The 18706-nt window shown below is 38.1% G+C and overlaps 1 protein-coding gene across 13 annotated transcripts in view; it reads left to right on the forward strand.

Annotated features, from left to right (window-relative positions):
* The first annotated feature begins 294 nt into the window (after window positions 1–294).
* PTPRD (protein tyrosine phosphatase receptor type D) overlaps window positions 295–18706 on the forward strand; it is a 534534-nt gene continuing 516122 nt past the window's right edge. For all 13 annotated transcript variants that reach the window (XM_047830543.1, XM_047830548.1, XM_047830545.1 and 10 more), the window contains exon 1: window positions 295–577. The gene's annotated coding sequence lies outside the window, so the exon portion shown is untranslated. The remainder of the gene's footprint in view (window positions 578–18706) is intronic.

Genomic DNA, 18706 nt, shown 5'->3' on the forward strand with positions numbered 1-18706 from the left:
GGAGAGGAGACCCGGCCCCGGACCCCCCAGCCGCGAGCAGCGGAGCATCGAAGAGCGGGAGGAGGAGGAAGAGCAGGAGGAGGAGGGAGAGCAGACACAGCGGCGGCGGCAGCAGCCGGCGAAGCGAGCGCAGGGCGAGCAGGAGGAGCGGGAGGAGGAGAAACCGCCGCGGAAGCCTCCGGCTCACAAGGGCCAGGAGGACGGCCCGGGAGGAGGAGGAGGAGGCGGAGGAGGAGGAGGAGGAGGAGGAGGAGGAGAAGAAGGGGGTAGGGGTGGAGGGAGGGCGGGGGGACGCGTTCCTTTGGATGCTGGATTTCGGGTTTTTGGACTCACTCGCTGACTCTCCTCCACTTCCTCGCTCTGGACTGGGCTGGCCGTACGAGGGCCGGGCGGCGGCAGCGACTGAGGGGACTCCCGCGGCGGCGGCCGCAGCTCCGCGGGATTAAATTGGCCGCCCAGAGGCGGCGGCTCGGGCAGGCGCGGGCTGCGCGGCCGTGGCGGGGCGCGAAGGCGCTGGGGGAAAGTGCTGGTGGCGGCGCGGGAGGCGGTGGCGGCTGCCCGGAGCCAACATGACCAGGTAAGTCCCCGAGTGACCCGGCCCGCCCCCGCCCCCGGTGTCCTCCCCTCCCTGCGCTCGGGGCTTGCCCCAGAGCCCCGCTCCGGCAGCCCGCGTCTCCCGGGCCGGAGCTTCCCACTCCCGCGTCCGCGAGCCCGGCGCCCCGGCAGCCGGAGCGCACACAGTTTGCTCTTCTGAACCTCCTTGGGCAGAGGTCCTCCCCTGCACGGCTTGCCTGTGGGTAAAAACTCAGACCAGGGAGAGTGGAAATTCTAGAGATGGAGGGTGTTTGTTTGGATGGACCCCCGCTCTCTCCTCCTAGGGTGGGCAGAGTATTGGGGAAATGGAGGAGCAGTGGGGCAAGGCGACCCTACCCAGGGATTCTGCTCCGTATATATCTGTATCTATCTTTTTTTTTTTTTTTAAGAGGCAGTGATTACTGTTTTAAGAAGGGCTGGTTATGGTGAGGGGGCGAATTCTTTTTCTTTCTTTCCTCTGAACTAGTGGGGGGAAGGAGAAATAGCAGGAATCGAAGTCTACAAGGCTGCCATAGAGGAGGGGGATTGTTTTGGAGACCTTTCCAAGGCAAGAATCAAAGATCGTAGTTCTGCTACGGGAAGCTGCTGTTTTTACTCATTCCGTAGGGAAGGGGACGCAGAATTTATAATGAAAAATCCAAGTTGCAGGAAACAATTTAAAAAGAAAGCCACAACAAACCAAAGGTTCTTTGCTTTTCTGTCGATTGATTGTAGCTTTTATGTAGGCATGTGGAGAACTTGCATTGTTTATCTGCGAGGTTGGTTTTCATTTAGAAGCACTAACAAATGAAGTCAGGTTTCTTATGCTTAAAAAAAAAAAATCTTGAACACTAAGTATGAGATTGGCTTTCATTAACTGGGTGTTCTAGGATTCTGAATAGTAGTTCAATTCCCCAAAATCCGGACTATCACAATCTACTTGTATTGTTTCCAGCTCCCTTCCCAGTACAGACTTGCAGAATGTCTCTGTTTTCTAAAATTCTTGAAGTGATCCCCCAAGACCAAGCTACAGTTTGTGCCTTAAGAACCCAGGAAGATTCTCGAGGGATCACTCTCTCTGTATTATCTCTTAAAGTTTTTTTTTCTTTTCATTTTCTTTTACATGCCTGTAGACATAGTGGCACTGACCTGGCAGAGCTTAGCACCCTCATTTTGAGTCTCTCAGAGACTAGTAACTGCTTGTGACTTGAGATAGATTTACTGTAGGACTTCCAGAGCTGTCCTGTCCCCTTGATGTGTTCCTTCCAACCATCCTGTAATAACACACATATGGAGACTTAGTCCAACCGTTGATACTTTTTATCATTTTGGCCATTCTGTCCTGTTTGAAAGTGTGCACACCCACTACTCAACTTGAGTAGAACCAAGGTGATGTACCAAGACTTGAAATATTCTGATTTAAAAGAATATTTAGATGATACCAACTTGACGATGCTAATATGAGGCTATCCAGGACAATGCTTAGTAGATATTATACTTATTTTGAAAGCATACTGTGTTATATGCCACAGATAGATATTATTTTATTGACTTAACAAAGAGAGAATAAATGTTCAATGCTAGATGTCCGAATTCTTGAAATAGACACCCTAAATGGACATAGAAAGAAAATGTCCTTACCTCCCACCTCCCATAATTATGTACTGTACTTTGCTTTTCAATGGAGCTAGCAATTCTGTGACAGATTTTTAAAATTCACCCTCACGCTATCAGCTATTATTGTACTTTCAAAGTGTGAAATTGACAAGCTGGTCAGTTTCATGAATTCAGCTGTCAGATTGTGTCCAGTTAAAAATTGCTAAAAGCTGTAAATGTGCCTGCCTGGAATTTTCTTTTGTAAAGGAAAGACAGCAAGAAGATGAGGATTAAGGGGTGTTATTAATTGTACATCCTTTAAAATAGGTGCGCTCCACTGTGAGTTTTATCACTGGCTGTTGTTGGGAAATATATGCAGGTTTTTACTATTTTAAAAGTGGCATTCAGTTTGTGTCAGTATTTCATTTACAATAGTCAGCACTTTACTTCAAAATTATCTGTTCTTAAAGCCCTCAGTAATAATAGTATAATGAGTGAAATTCAAAGAGGAAAATTGTCTCTCAAATATATCTTAATATATTCGAGTAATATATTACTTTTGTAATGACATGTAGAGAGATGGATGTTAAATATTTTATTGTGGAGGTTATGTAACACAAATTCTTGGACCAGTGTGGTTGTAGTTACTAAAGTAATGAAATGTGGTGATCTACTTCAACATATGTGTATTTTGGTAGATAATCATGAAAGTAAAAATAATTAAAGTATTAAATACAATGATTTGATTTGCCTTTTAAGATTGACATTCATTTAAAGCCAGAATATCTTAAAGTCGAGAACTGAGAATCGGAATCCCCTCATTGCTGCTATTTGCTAAGCCACTAGGGGCCTGTATAACTGTTCTTATAGCCAGGAGATACCCTCCTATGGCATATGCAAACCCTTCCTAGAGAGACGTTAAAATAAAAAAAAAAAGTAGGCAGTCCCCTAAGTTTTTGTTTTTAGCCTATTAACTCAGACTCTAATGTTAGCCACAGACATTGATTGAAGAGTTTTCCAAGAACACTAGTTTAAGACCATGGTGGTGTAAGGTGATTTTTCATATAAAATGTGAAACAGAAGAGGTATTTGTGCAAATTCATATGTGATCTCAGTTTCTCAGTGTATATCAAGGATAAACAAGTAGGAACATTAATAACTTTTTTATTGGGCTGATAAGGATGTCATTTGCATTAATGTAGGGTTAAAAGATAAATGAAACAGAATTACTCTAAGGAAAGTGTAGTCATAGATTGATGGTGTGATTAAACTAGCTTTGTAAGTGCTGTGCAAGTTAGTATGGAAGGAGAATCTGAGGCTGTGACTCCAGTGTAGTCAGCACTTGAGGGACCTGGGCTGAAGATGGACTATACATTTTTAAGTGTCAGTTTCACAAATTTGAAATCGACCAGCTGTGGCAATCTTGATAGACATTAGGCAATAAGGTCAAGTATACTTACACTGTTCTTTTGTTGATTTTCAGTTTTTCAAACTGACAAGGGTGACTATTTGTAAAAGAGCCCACCACCGGCATTTGCATATTGGATTTCCTTCAGACTGAGCTTGATTTATCAAGCCGTTAAACAGTTCTATTTTTAAAAAGATTCTATGGATAAATAAGAATTCATTAACACAATCACATATGAAAAGTACCATTTCAGGAAAGATGGATTCCTCAAGGTGATTTTGCTTTCAAACTACCCTTCAGTTTCAGCTGTGCGTCTGTGGGTAGTCTGAGAGTTTGAGTATGTATGTGCTCTAACTTGTGATCCTGAGAGCATCAAACTTTTAGACTCAGGTCTTTAAATCTAAGCACTTAACCTTTACTCATGGTTACCCTCCTAATTCCCCCCAAAGTTTCTGGTTATCTCAGAAATGAACTTTACCTTTGACATAGTGTGCTCAACTTAGTGGCCACAAAATACACCTTTAGGATTTGTATTATAAGATATATGAAGTGCTAAGTATACAGATGTTAAGTATCCAGTTTTCCAGAGTATTCAAAGAATGTATTATGTTTTTTCTTATTTTCTTAAAGGGACAGTACTTTTTGGTTGAAAAGTTTAGTGTGAGAAAACAAGTTATATTTTAAGCTACGCCTACTCTGGGTGCTTTTTTGCCCTAAGGAGTTATTCACCTTTTCTTTGTACTGTTTGGTTTCTTTGAAAAAAATCTTTTCTGGAAGCTGCTTACTTGTGATGGCAGAAAGGCACCTTGCAGCCTGAAGCAAAGTCTATGTTTAAAAACATTTCTTTTTGTATTATTAATGATTTGCCAAGAAAGAGCAAAGGGAAGAGTTAATTCTCTCTGTGCACGACAAGATTGAGGATTCCTGTATAACACGTCAACTAAGAAATCTGATAATGCGGAAGAAGATTGCTTGGAAGGGATTTGTCAATGAATTCTATTCCCACAAACATCACTTGTTTAAGCTTCTGTAATTTCATAGCACAGTGACATTTCCACCAAAGGATTGGTTTGTTTGGGGATATGTTTTCTATATGAATAATCTCATTTGCTTCTAATTAGTAGTTGGTAACACTTTTAAAATTTCATGCTTGACTTGCATTTGTTTTGACAATTGAAGTGTCCAACTCCCCCTCTTCCCCATTTTTAAAATAAAAATGTGTTTCAGCTCTTCACAATTAGGCCCTTAAGAAAGATAGCTGAAAGAATATATGGCTTGTGCTTCATGATTGTTCATTATATGAAATTATAGCCTTACATGTAAGAGTTCAGCATTTCCTTTGAGTCATAAGTCTTGGGGAGGTCAAAGAGCAAATGCTCATACGTTACAGCAGTCTCTGACCTAATGCAGCCTAAATAATAAAGTCATGACGGTGGTGCTAGACTGAAGCATTAATGAAATAGAATTCTTACAAGAAGTATTTCACAAAATTACATTTAAGGCCTCTGCCCCTCGTTTCTCCTCTAATAAATTACCCATTTGTTTTCATGTAATCATCAGTAAGTTTGCATTTTATTCTTTTGACATTTTATTTATCAAATATTTTTAGGACTTAATGTTAAAATAATTTAAGTGTTATATCCACATGTACTGCTATACCTCAAAACAATGTGTCAGGTGGAGAGGGGGAGGGATGACTAAAATAATGCCTGTAAAGCCCGGTGTTCTCCTTCTCAAGATAATTCATTCAGTATCTTTCTGTTCATTATTTTCTATTTGAGGCTGATATGTTTAATTGGATCGTGTCAATACTGTTCAGTTTGTCTATAGCTTTTTAAAAATTACCAAAAAATAGAGCAAAACTGAACTTTTTCTTCACTTTCCATCTTTGCTGTCCCTTGAATCAAATCCTATGTCATAGATCAGTAAGTTAAATGAAGGAATTGACAGTTTGGAAAGCTAAGACAACTAATTTTGTCTATAAGCCAGCAGATCAGGTGTCTCGGCAGACCAGTAATGTTGAGACCGCTTAGAGGATCCTTGCTCCCCCCGCAGCACACATGTCTTGCTTTCCTTTGCAAATGACTGCTCTTAGGTGGCAGGCTCTTCTCTGGCTTCTTCAGCATTTACAACAAAATATAAAAGCAAATGCAGGCATCTGAGGCTAGGCTTTCTGTAAATTCTTTGGATTTTCACTGACCAGAAACTCTGCTTAACTTTGACATTCAGATAACAATGTCAGGAGCAGTGTGACCTTTACCACATTGCTATTTACTGGATTTAAGCATTGTAACTCTGTCAGTTTCATGAAATTGATTGAATTTATAAATTCTTAATTGTATTTTTTTAACAGCCTTCGAGCTATATTCCTTAATGTAGCAGTAGCTAACTAAATTGAGACTGCCAGTTCCATTTAGAAAATAGCACTTCTTAGTATTGCTTTGATATTAGGAGATATTGAACCTTCAAATATACAAAGGGATTCTCTGTATCATCGGGTCACAAGTAATAAGAGACTTATCTTTTCAGCTTCAGTAAATCAACCTTTATTAACAAAATTTTTTTTGTTAGCACTGAATATATAAATAATTGAAAATTAGTTCTTGTTCAATCTTATTTAATCCTTCTAGTATATAATGTATATGAAACTAATGCTAAACATTGCAAAATCTCAAGGTACTTCCTTCCTTCTTTCCTTCCTCCCTTATCCTTCTTCTTCTTTTGCTGTAGTGAAAAGAACATAAATTTGGTACAAGAAGATCTGAATTTATACATCCGTTTTGTCACTTATTATCTGTAAAATCTTGGGAGAAGTTGTATAACGTTTCAGTGTCTTGGTTTCACTGTCTGTAAAGTGGAGGAAATAATCATAGATATAATGAAGACCCAACTGATAATGAGAATTTGTCTTATTTTTCATTTTAAATACATTCTGGTTGTAACAGTTTTGTAAGGAACATGTTATATTCATCACTTATGGTTTCCACGATAGAGTTTTGCTGTCTGTAGTTATCTGCTACACATTATTGCTACCTGATTTAAAAGTTAGGACTTGGATGCGGATGTTTTGCATGTTTGCCCAATTTGCATCGTGCTGTGGACATGCTATACTTACTATGCATGCTGGAACTACCTTTCCTTTCCCGCATGTTTATTGAAGTCTGTATATATCAGTATGTCATGGTACACAATCTCAAAAAGCTTTTAAAGGGAAAGCAAGAAATGGTTTTACCTAAAATATACAAAGAGTATTTTGCTTAAAAGTAAAAAAAAAATATTAATAGATTCTTGATGATATTTGATGTGAAACTGCAGTCTGGGGAAGAAATGTTTAGAAAAGCAGTTAATTAAAATACTGAACCAAAAATTGCCTTTTTTTTCTTTAATGGTAGTGCATCTTAGAAAGCTCCTTAGCTCTTTGCTCAGTGCAGCTGTCCTTCCCCGAAAGATCAGGTTTCAAGAGCAATGATGGATGGTGGGTGCCTGTAGCCAGTTGTGGGGTTTGTTCTGAGGTCAAATGTATTGATGGAGGATAGGAATTTACTGCCTTCTGTCTCTCGCTAAGATCTGCCAGTACAATTTCACAGAGAAAAATTAGACTAGACACATCAAATGCTGATCCAGTGTCCCATTATAGGTCAAAAAGACATTTGTTTCCAATGTTTAAAATATTTTTTAACCCCCCCCCCACCTTCCTCATGTTCCATCCCAACTAAAGGGACATATTGAGTGTGTGCACTAATGGTTTTTTACTATACAAGTAGACCCTGGCCTCTCTGTAAAAACAATTCAAACTACTTGTAGTAGTAACTTAATTGAAATATTATTAAAGGATTTTAAGAGAGAAACAAAGTATGCTTAACGATGTCTCTGGTTAAAATAGTCCAGTGTGATTATTCGATACATGGTTTTATATCTTATTTTAAATGGATCTATCAAGAGTATTTGACTAGTTGTAAGTAATAGAATTACATATTCTGAATCCACTTAATGACCAAGGGATAATTTTCACTTTCTTCCTGGGTGGGAAAGAGAAGGAATTGTAATATTTTTTTTTAATTTTGTTTTTAACATTTATTTATCTTTTGAGAGGTAGACACAGAGTGTAAGCGGGAGAGGGGCAGAGAGAGAGGGAAACACAGAATTCAAAGCAGTCTCCAGGCTCAGAGCCGGCAGCACAAAGCCCGATGTGGGGCTCAAACCTACAAACTCTGAGATCATGACCTGAGCCAAAGTCAGATGCTTAACTGACTGAGCCACCCAGGCGGCCCGGAATTGTAATATTTTTTAGAGGAATAAATTTTGGGGAAGCATCTTCCACTGAAAATATCCCATGGATGGTAGTTGTTCTCTCTGAGTTCTTTGACACTCACTTTTTCCATCAACATTATTTCCTCTTTATTAGATATTTTGGCCAGTGTGTCTCTATCTCTATACTAAACTCTTTTTTTTTTTTTTTTTTTAGTCATTTCATCTATGGCCCACTTCAGGTCACCATTTGTCCTGTCTACTGTGGTATACCTATCCACCTCTCATAGAAGCAGTAATTTCTGCATAGATGATCTTCAAAATAAATTTCTCAACTTCTCAATGGAGTTCCAGACCAGATTTTTAATCTGCTTGTTAGATGATTGAGAAATAGAAGCTCTCCTGGATCCCACACTCTGCATTTTATAAACCTAAAATATTATCCTCCATCCATACTCAAATCAACATTTTTTCTTCTTGGTACCTCATTATCTGATTTATCCCTGAACCAGAAACTTGGGCGTCACCTTTATCTCCTTCCTTCCTTTTATTCGTGACTCCATCCAATTTTGCACATTCGATTCCTGTAATCTCTTTTAACTTTATCACTCCCTTTCTACTGCTTCCTTTCCTGCGTTGTTGACATGCTCAACACACCATTCATAGCTTCCTAAGCAAACTCTGTGTTCTCACATTTCTCCTTTCAATGCTTCCTAAAACGTTTTGCTTTCTGAAAGGCCAACTTTCTCAAGTCTGCACATTCAAGGGCCAAATCCTCAGCACAGAATTCCAAGCACTTTGCATTGAACCCTAACCTACATGACCAATAGCCTCTGTCAGACAACCCCAGGTGCTCATCTTCCTGCAAGTTCAGAATCCCTGACATCAGGAAGAAGACTGCTCTAGGGCACCTCCAGTTCTGGCACTGTTTCTGGAATCCTTTGTCTCCTTACCAGCTATCCTAACTTGCATCCATTGAAATCCTTCTAATTATTCTCTCATTTTCTAATTCTCAGCTCAAGTAATGTGCCCTTTTCTTTGAATTTGGTTTGAGTTGAATTTAATTGAAATCAAGAATGTGAGGAATAAGTATTCATTTGAAACGTCTAATGATGCTTGGGACACTGAGGTAGTTAAAAACTAAGTTTCTTTTAATTTTTGTGAAGCATAATAGCAGTGGCTGATGCATCAAGTCATAATAGTGATAGTTGCTAGAATTTACTGAGTGCTTACTATGTGCCAGGCATTCAGCATAGCACTTTTTTTTCAGCACCACATTTAATCTCTAAAGTAACTCTGTATAAATTTGATGTTTTTATTATCATCAGTTTATTTAGAAGGAAATGGATTCATCGAGAGGTTAAGTGATTTGCCCAAGATTGCATAGATATAGTAAAGACAGAACTTAAAGCCAAGATTTTAAGTCAAGCAATATTACAATCCCAACTTTTGTCCACTCCGGTATTAACTCTCATTATATGATTCTTGTGTGTGACGGGATTTTTAAAAATTTATTTCACATATACCAGGCCAATAAGACCAATATAGTGCCGTCTTGACCCAAATTCAGGAAAAATCTTGGGCATTATGTAGGTTTCCAATATTTCTGATGACTTTCTTCTGCTCCTTTCTCTGTTTGGGACTGGAGGCATTGATTTTTTTTATACTTAAGTTGTTTGGATTAGATGGCTTAATTTTGGCAGTTGCCTTCTAGCTCTAAAATTTTATGCTTTTCATAAAGCAGTGACACAACTGCCTGAGCTCTGGAGCAGAAGTGGTTAAATAAAATATTTCCACCAAGAATAGTTTTTAAAATCACAAAGGCTGGTATTTTCATAACTGCCCAACAGGTAAGGAATCAAAGCACTTTGTATAAAGAGAAATATGGATCCAGCAGGATTATCTGCAGAGCATCCTCCCATCAAAGAAATGAAATTATGCCAAGTGACTGAGATATATGCATTCTATTTATTGGCAGCCTGCCCTATGCAGTTTTATCTGGGAAATTCCATCACTTATAATGTCTCTTCTCAAATACTCTATTTTCACTGCCTACCTGTTAATTTCATTATCAATATCAGATGGATGAGTTGGTAAGTTTTTCTCCATTTAATCTGTTTTATGAAGGTTCAGCTTTTTTCTTTGTCAGTTTTTGGAGGCCTATTTCTGATTAATTATGATTTTATAAATAATACAATACAGGATTTATATTTGTTTGATGATTTGGAAAATTATTTTTTCTCTGACAACAAGCCACCCTGAAGTTCTAAATCCGATATGGTACATAAACTAGAGTTACGTGAAAAATTCTCTAGTCCTTTATGGCTCTTACAGAAATGTCAACCATTAAGTATTCTTTGCCCAGGTTTCCAAACTACTTCTCCCAATTGTACACTGTCTTGTTTAGCCATGTTTTCCTATGACTTAATATATAAACACAATCTCCTAGAAGCCTGGGGTGGCATATCCTACCTTCTTTGGGTAATACGTAGTGAGGGTTCTCCAACAGTGACACTCTTATTGTGTTTTGAAGATAATAGTTGTAAATTAAGAATGACAAGTTCAGTAAATGTTATGTGTATTCAGATACTACCTAAGAAATGATTGCCTGAATGTATTTGAGTCTGATTTTACTGTTGTCCAGACTCAACTTGATCTATGATCTAGTTTTACCAAAAAAATCAGGAAATATATAATTTAAATTTTGATTTAAAATTTATTATTTAAAATATGTTTTCTCTAAATAACTTGTCATTCCCACATATACCAAAATGAATATTAACTTTCTTCCAACCAAATTATTCACTATCTTCTCATAGGTTAGCAGACATCTGTTGGCAAGGTCCCTGTCATCTTTTGCCCGGATTGCAGCCTCTGTGGTTAGTTGGGAATGCACTAAAGTTGCTTCTCTTCTCTGCAACCAGTGTGATCTTTAAGACACTCAAATCAGAACAAGTAGTCCCTCTCCTTCAAATATGCTTCTGCTTCCCCATTTCCTTCTTTTTAAGGCTTGACCTGCAGCAAGTCACCTGGCTCTTGATACCTTTCTCTCTGCCTAGCTCTTGCCACCTTTCCATCCTCATGTTCATTATCTCTGTTCCCCTCAGTGCACACCCTCAATGCACATACATTCCAGCCATACTAAAGTATTTGCTGTTTCCAAGAGGCACTACTCTGTTGACTCTTTCATTTGTAATTTTGAGAATATCTTCTCTCTTCTGTGTGTGAAGTTCCTTCCTCTTCCTCTTTTTCCTGAGTCACCTATTCCTTCAGGTCTTACCTTAGCTGACAACTCTTCCAAGAGGACTTCCCATTCTCCCTAGTGGATACCCTTTCTTTATGCACTAAACAAGCACTGAATAAATTTGACACCTAGCCTGTATAATAGTGCATTGTGATTGTTTATCTGTGGTTTGATTGATTACAAATTCTTCGAAGCTAAAACCCATGTCTTTTCCCAGTGGCATCTCTAGCACGTAGCCCATGGCCTGGCTCAGTGTAGTCAAAGTATTGGCATGTTTTTATTATGTATTCCATGAACAAATTAATTGTGCACAGAAAAATCAGAGATGGACTAGTTCATGGCCCAAATCTTATAACGCATATGTTTAATATTTAACTCTACAATTTATGATAATGCCAGTTGCTCTGTAGTAATTTTTATTTTACTTGAGCTAAGTTCCACTTACCTACTTCTGTACTAAACTAAGACAAAGCCAAATATGAGTATATTGTGTGTATCTACTCATATGTCACTAGACAAGACAAATCTGCCTTTACATCTGGCTGGGGTAGGAATTCCCAGATGCACTTAATTCTGACACATGGTCATTATTGAACCAAAAGCCATTGCCTGGCATGATTATAGCTTGTATTTGTTTTCATTTTAAAGGGCCTCATCCAGGCTGCCAAATGTACAACAGGTGCCTTAGTTTTATACTTGCCAATCTGTTGTTATTCAAATGACCGCCCTAACAGAGACTAATGGTATCTAATAAAATTGATCTCAGTTCTGGCAAGCCAAGCTCACAAGAGCAAGAGTGGTAGGAAATGCAGTGTGAAAGTACACTGGTGGTGAATGTGGCTTGTGAAGCATACATTTTTTAGAAGGTGACATATGTCTCACACATAGGCCCCTGATTACGTTTAGCCATGGAAATTTTCCACAGTCCAGTATTATGTGAACACTAGGATTTGTAACATCTAATATTATTTTCAATGGACTTGTTGGGTGGCATGTGGACAGGACTGGCAGTGCCACCTTAGTGAGTAGCTCTGCCATATTTGTAAGGCACACCCAGGGAATCTCTTCATGCCAAACAGCTGGCATGTATGATGGCTTTTATTTCCCATCATCAGAGATTTGCCTCACTGATTACATAAAGTCTCAGTAAAGACTCACATATTAATAGAGTTAGCCAGGAGAGGAAAGTATCAGTTTGCAAACAGGAGCTCATGTTTGGACATTTTCATTCAAACAGTGTATATGATTTCTTTGGTTTTTCTCATGTTTTACAAGAAGCTGGTTATGGAAACCTTTGCCACCAAAGGAAATAACCTTTGACAATTGGCTAGCAGAGCTTAAATGTAGAATAGTTGGCAAAGGTTAGAACCAGATCTCACAGGGATATAGAATTGCATGTTTTTTCTGCAAGGATTTTAGAGACTTCATTTTACTACTTACCTGCTCTCCCGTTTATGTATTCATCTTCATAGTGCCCTGCATTAAACTCTGCTACATACAGAGTATTGTGGGGATATACAAATGAGCAAAACACTGCTAAGTACAATTTGCATCGAAAAATAGACACAGATCTGGATTCTTAAGATTTTGAAAAATTTGTGCTACCCTAAAGTCCATTTCCTATTGGAGAGCTTTGTGTTGTCATGTGGAAAAAAGCTATTCATGGAAAAAGTTCCATCATGATAGTAGGACTTACAGGATTCACTAAATAGTAATACTAATCATTGCTGGAATAAGAAAGAGTGGTTAGATCCTTAGCTACTAGCCACACGTCACTTAGATCCATAGTTAATTGAGCTCATCTAATTTCCTGTGACCCAGCATATAGAATAGTTCTTAGGTTAGGATTTGGCTATTATTGGACCATCTTTTTGTATTATTTATACCCATCCTACTTGAAAAAGGATTTGCGGCAGCTATTAAATCATATGCTTCATTATCCTTAATAAATCACCTTGGTAGAGCAGACAATGGATTATTGTACAGATGGTTAGCTTCTATGAGAAATTTTTTAAAATATGCATCTTCTTAGCCTCATTCTGACTGATATTGTACTTCAAAGCATTTTTAAAATGATAGAGCCCTTAATGGGGTATGTCAAACTAGTCACTTAGTGAGTGTTGTTCATACTAATATACATAAATAAAAGTAACATAAATGTGATTAACAATGTTTAACAAATGTATTTAAAAGGGTTGTTACCACTTCTGATTGTATAAATTTTTCAAAATCATCTTCATGATTTAGAAGAAAAAATGCACAATGTTGTAGGAGGATTTTATAGTAGTAATGTTTTTTTGCAACTGGAATTGAGAAAAATAATGAAATAATCAAATAGGTAAAAACTTGCATCTACAAGCCTGTGTGAACATAGTAATACCTATAAGTAAAGGGGAAATATTATCTTTTAGATATTTTATGCGTAAGATTCTATTTCTTGATTACTTAGGTATCAGAGTGACAAACTACACTGTGTTTTCATATCACCAGATGACAGCTGAACACATTTCTGTTTGTAAAAAAGCAACATTGGCCTCTTTGCCATAGGGATAACCATTTCTCAGAGAGTGAATGGGGAATTTTCTGAATGTGCTAGAAAGGACATTAGATTAAATCTCCTGTTGTTTTGCTGAGGAAACTAAGAGCCCAAGAATAGAAGAGACTTCGCCGTCCCAGCTAGCCCTTCAGCCGTGGTCTTCTGAATTTTAGGCTATTCTTTTCTGTCATTAATGCTGTCCCTGTTATACTGCCAGGAATGGGGTCCTGGCCAATGCATTGCTGCTTCTAATTTGGAGGAAGGTTCTATATCAGACAATGTCTGCTTTGACGAGGAATCGACTGCCTTTTCTCATCAAAACTCAAAGGAAAGAAAAGGATGTAGATCTTCTTTATCACATATATATGTATTTATATACATATATATACACACACGCATCAATAAGATGACAAGTGTCCTTATTACTTAATTAAAATGAAATATATTTATAAACTCAGTTGTGCTGTTGGTGGTGGGTGTCATACAGAACAACACAGACACAGAACATCGCCATTGTTGCACAAAGCTGTGTTGGACAGCTCTGGCCTATCTGATTGGTCTGAAACATCATTTGGTATTTTTGAGGTTTCATATATAATAAAATAAAGGTAGACCATTTATGTACTGACAATATCCATTGATCGTAGTAGGAAAGAATGTACCTGCCAGATGTAAGTGAAAGATATTGTGTCTCAGAAATACATCCTCAAGGCAAGTGAATTGATGGCCGAGTCATTGCTTTCTGTCTGATGACAAGTATACATACTCTTTATTTTGTACCTGCATAGTGTAGAGGAATACATTTGTACTGTGGCCAAATAAGGAAACAAATTGAAGATATCAGTTCCACCACATCTCCTCTGATTTTGTCAGCAGTCTTTTCTGTTATTTTCCAAGTGATTTTTGTTTGCATTTCAGCCATTTTCACTGCAGAGATATACCAGGATTATGGAGTGGCAATATGGTTGAAAGAAGGGGGTCAATAGTGTGATTACATAATTTAACATCCTAACAGGATGCTGTGACAGTGAATGGGGACACTTTTAATGGACAACAGGTATAGACTCGGCAACCTGGAGAGTTCTGATATCTTAAAGTTCCTTATGCAGAGCAGAGCAAATATGTCTTGGTTAGGTCGGCTGAAATGGGCAGGAGGAAGGCCCGAAGGAAATCCTGGGGATGCAGTAGCATTACCTAGCCTCCTCTTAGCATGTTTCTTACTATCCTTTTGCTTTGTTACAGTACTCTTGAATTGTGTCAGGGATCAAGCCAGTCCTGTGTCACATGTCACACGTAATAATGACAATCATGTATCAGAAAAACTGTTGGAAGCCATTGTAAGAAACGTGGGGCAGATGAGGACTCCAGATTCACCCCTGACAATCCGGTGGGGATGAGAGGTAGAGTAGTGGAGACAATACTGGACCTGTACCTTAAGACCCATCCCCCCCCTCTCCTGCCCTCCTTGTTGCCTTGGCAAGGGGTCAAAGCTCAGTTTAATTTTTGTAGAGCGATAATAGAATAGTCAGATGAAGGAGGAGGGATAAAAACTAAACTACTTATAACAGTTCCTGGAAACGTAGCCTCACTTTTCACCCATCCAGTCTCTCCTTTGGTCACAGAACTTGAGATAATTGTTCCCAAATGCCTTTCTTTTTTCCTTTCACATCTTAAGTCTCTATCACCTCCTACAGGGAGCATCACAGATCCTGGTATTTTTAGTTGCAACCTTTGCATTTTGCAGGTAGATTTTTTTTTCTTTTGCATTGTTACTATAGTTATGTAAAGAAGTTGCTTTGTTTTAAAAATGCTTTAAAAAGTAGTTACCCATTAGGTGTAGTTTTTTGTTTGTTTTAATCCGTTCTGAGACTCTTTGTGGGTATGTACCTCCAGTTATATAATCAAAATTCACAAAAACAGCTTTTGGAGGGATGTGTTTTTAAAGGCATACAACCAATTTGTGTATTAAGCAGTACTTGTTGCTTTAAAGAAAATGCAAAGGTCTGTGTTAGGGGCAGGGGATTGTCCACACCCAATGCTGAGGGTGTTTGGCCTCTAATAAATTGCTGTTTGCTTCAGACCATGAACAGTGTCTCCCACCGCTTTCTCAGAAAGTCTCTCAACTATACAAATAATAAAAGTTGTTTTCATTTCTGTTATAACAGATTGATTTATTTCCTTACCAAAAGGATTTGTGGTGGGGATGGGAGTGCTTATGCTTCCTGACATTTTCAGCTTCCCCTGTAACAGAGTGAAAAAGTGGAAGGTCTACTTTGGGCCAATTAATCCACCAGAGCCTGAGGAACCTCACCTCTTGCAAAGTCTCATTTTTCATGTCTTGGCTTTTTATTGTGAATATAGTTACCATCTCTATCAGTAACCAAGGTGAAAATCAGGTTCCTCTTGTAATTAAAGATCTAAACCTTGATGGTTGTAGGAATATTATGATAGGGTCAGGAGCTATATAAAACCGCGACACATTTTCACCCAAGCAAGATTTAGTAGTTGATCTGCTGAAGCCCACCACACTGCAGTCATGGCTTATAGTGCTCTAGGTGAGAACGTAGAACTTGAATTTGTCATTATAGAAAGAATACTGAGAACTCTTAGGTAAGGTGACATGGTGATCCATACATGACACTGGTAGAAGTCACTCCTACATATTGTTACATGCACTGTAGAATATGCAATATTAGATCTGGTGTGGTACTGTAATTAATTGATGTAATTGGTGCCAAAGGGTTGCTAGGTCCATTAAAGGGACAATTAATCATTTTCTATCATTTAATTATCTGGAAAAAAAATAAGGATGGGCATGATCAGTTTTCAGAAATACGTGGTTTATGTGTTAGTATTTTAAATTTATGTAATGACAGCCCTGCCAAATTAAATACTAGGCCCCAAGTGTAGCCAGCATTCTGAGTAAAGACCAGAAAGGCACAGAATTGTGGAACATCCCACTTGGGTGTGTCTGACAGGGGCAAAGTAAGAAAAGGTAGCTTGGGTTACAACAGGGTGATTTGAAAGAAAACATGACTCCAAAGCTCTTTTTCTATGCACTGCTCTAACACAGTGGTCGAGTGATACTGTTTTCACCTTTCTATACCCTTTTCTTCTTCTTTTATCAAAGTTTATTTATCTATTTTGAGAGAGAGAGAGAGAGAGAGAGAGAGAGAGAGAGAGAGAGAGAGAGGTGAGGGGCAGAGAGAGAGAGGGAGAGAGAAAATTCCAAGCAGGATCCATGCTGTCAGTGCAGAGTATAATGCGGGGCTCAATCCCACGAAATTGATCATGACCTGAACCAAAACCAAGAGTCGGATGCTTAACCGACTGAGCCATGCAGAAGTCCCTACCCTTTTATGTTCTATTTTAAAGTGAAAAAGTAGTATAATCTAATTACAAAAAATTTACACCGGAAAAAAAAAAAGTTACTAATAATCATGTCACCTGAAAACAAACCACAGTCTGACTTGAGTAAAAGTTTTGGTCCTTTATACAATATGGTGAGTTTGCTGCTCAGTGCCTTGTCAGGGCACATTGTAGCATAAATATGTTTTTCCCCTCTTACCTCACTGTGACCATTGTCTTTAATGGCTGCCCAATATATCATTGGCTCGATGTGTCTATTTCCCAATTGTTAGCCATATTTGTTGTTTTTCCCGATTTCTCTCACTATTCCAAGTACAAAGCTTAGACGAATATTTTAATGGAGATAACTTTTTTCTATATTTTGCATTATTTCTCTTAGGATACATAGAAATGGCATCATTAGGTCAAAGGATGTGAATATTTTTATGTCTTTGAAACATTTTGCCAAACTGCATTCCAGATAGGAGGTATGTGTTGATAATGTCGCCATTAATGACTAAGGATACTAGTTTCTATTTCCCTTGGTCAGTATGAAAATAATCCTATGGGCTTTTGTTGATGTAATAGGCAAAACACTCACTTCTTATTTTTTAATATGAATTTCTTTAATTACTAAAAAAGTGATAATTCCCCCCCTAATGTTTGTTTGCAAGTAATTATTTCTGTTAAATGAATTGTCTTTACATGTCTTTTGCCTCAGGGTTTTTATTCATTAGTTCATGTTCCTTATATTATTGGGCATATTAACTCTCTGTCATGTTTGTAAAGAATGTACCTTAAGTCTCTTTATTGGCCTTACTTTAGTAATTCATTTTACATGCAGAATTTTTATTTATAATTTTATATAGTCAAAACTGTCGATGATCTTTTTCTCTATTATGATCCCTATTACATTTAGAACTAGAGATCTTTTCCTTTCCTAATATTCTCATTTAGTTTTTCTGGTGTTTTCTTCCCTTATTACTACTTTATATCTGTTCTTCAATCAAGTGCTTCTCAAACTTACGTAGATAGTGAAGCATTTGGGGGGCACCTGGGTGGCTCAGTCGGTTAAGTGAAGCATTTGGAAGTATTGAATAACCATGAAATATCATTACATTTGTATCTAGCATGCAAACCCGGTACTGTTTTGTTAGAAGACAGCATATTTTTTTAAATTTTATTTTTTTGTTTCTTAAAATTTACATCCAAATTAGTTAGCATATGGTGCAAAAATGATTTCAGGAGTCGATTCCTTAATGCCCTTTACCCATTTAGCCCATCCCCCCTCCCACAACCCCTCCAGTAACCCTCAGTTTGTTCTCCATATTTATGAGTCTCTTCTGTTTTGTCCCCCTCCCTGTTTTTATATTATTGTTGTTTCTCTTCCCTTATGTTCATCTGTTTTGTCTCTTAAAGTCCTCATATGAGTGAAGTCATATGATTTTTGTCTTTCTCTGACTAATTTCACTTAACATAATATCCTCCAGTTCCATCCACGTGGTTGCAAATTGTACTATGAGGCATTTATCCACGGGATACAGGTGTGCTGTTTCGAAGGGACACATGCACCCCCAGGTTTATAGCAGCAGTATCAACAGTAGCCAAAGTATGGAAAGAGCCCAGAAGAAAGCATATTACAAATCCACAACCAAGCATTATATGTACATATTTTTTTTTGTTGTGTTTTGTTTTGTTTTGAGAGAAAACATGAGCAGAGAGAGGGGCAGAAAGAGAGAGAGAATCTTAAGTA

The sequence above is a fragment of the Prionailurus viverrinus genome, chromosome D4 (genome assembly GCF_022837055.1).
Source record: "Prionailurus viverrinus isolate Anna chromosome D4, UM_Priviv_1.0, whole genome shotgun sequence".
Taxonomy (NCBI): Eukaryota; Metazoa; Chordata; class Mammalia; order Carnivora; family Felidae; genus Prionailurus; species Prionailurus viverrinus.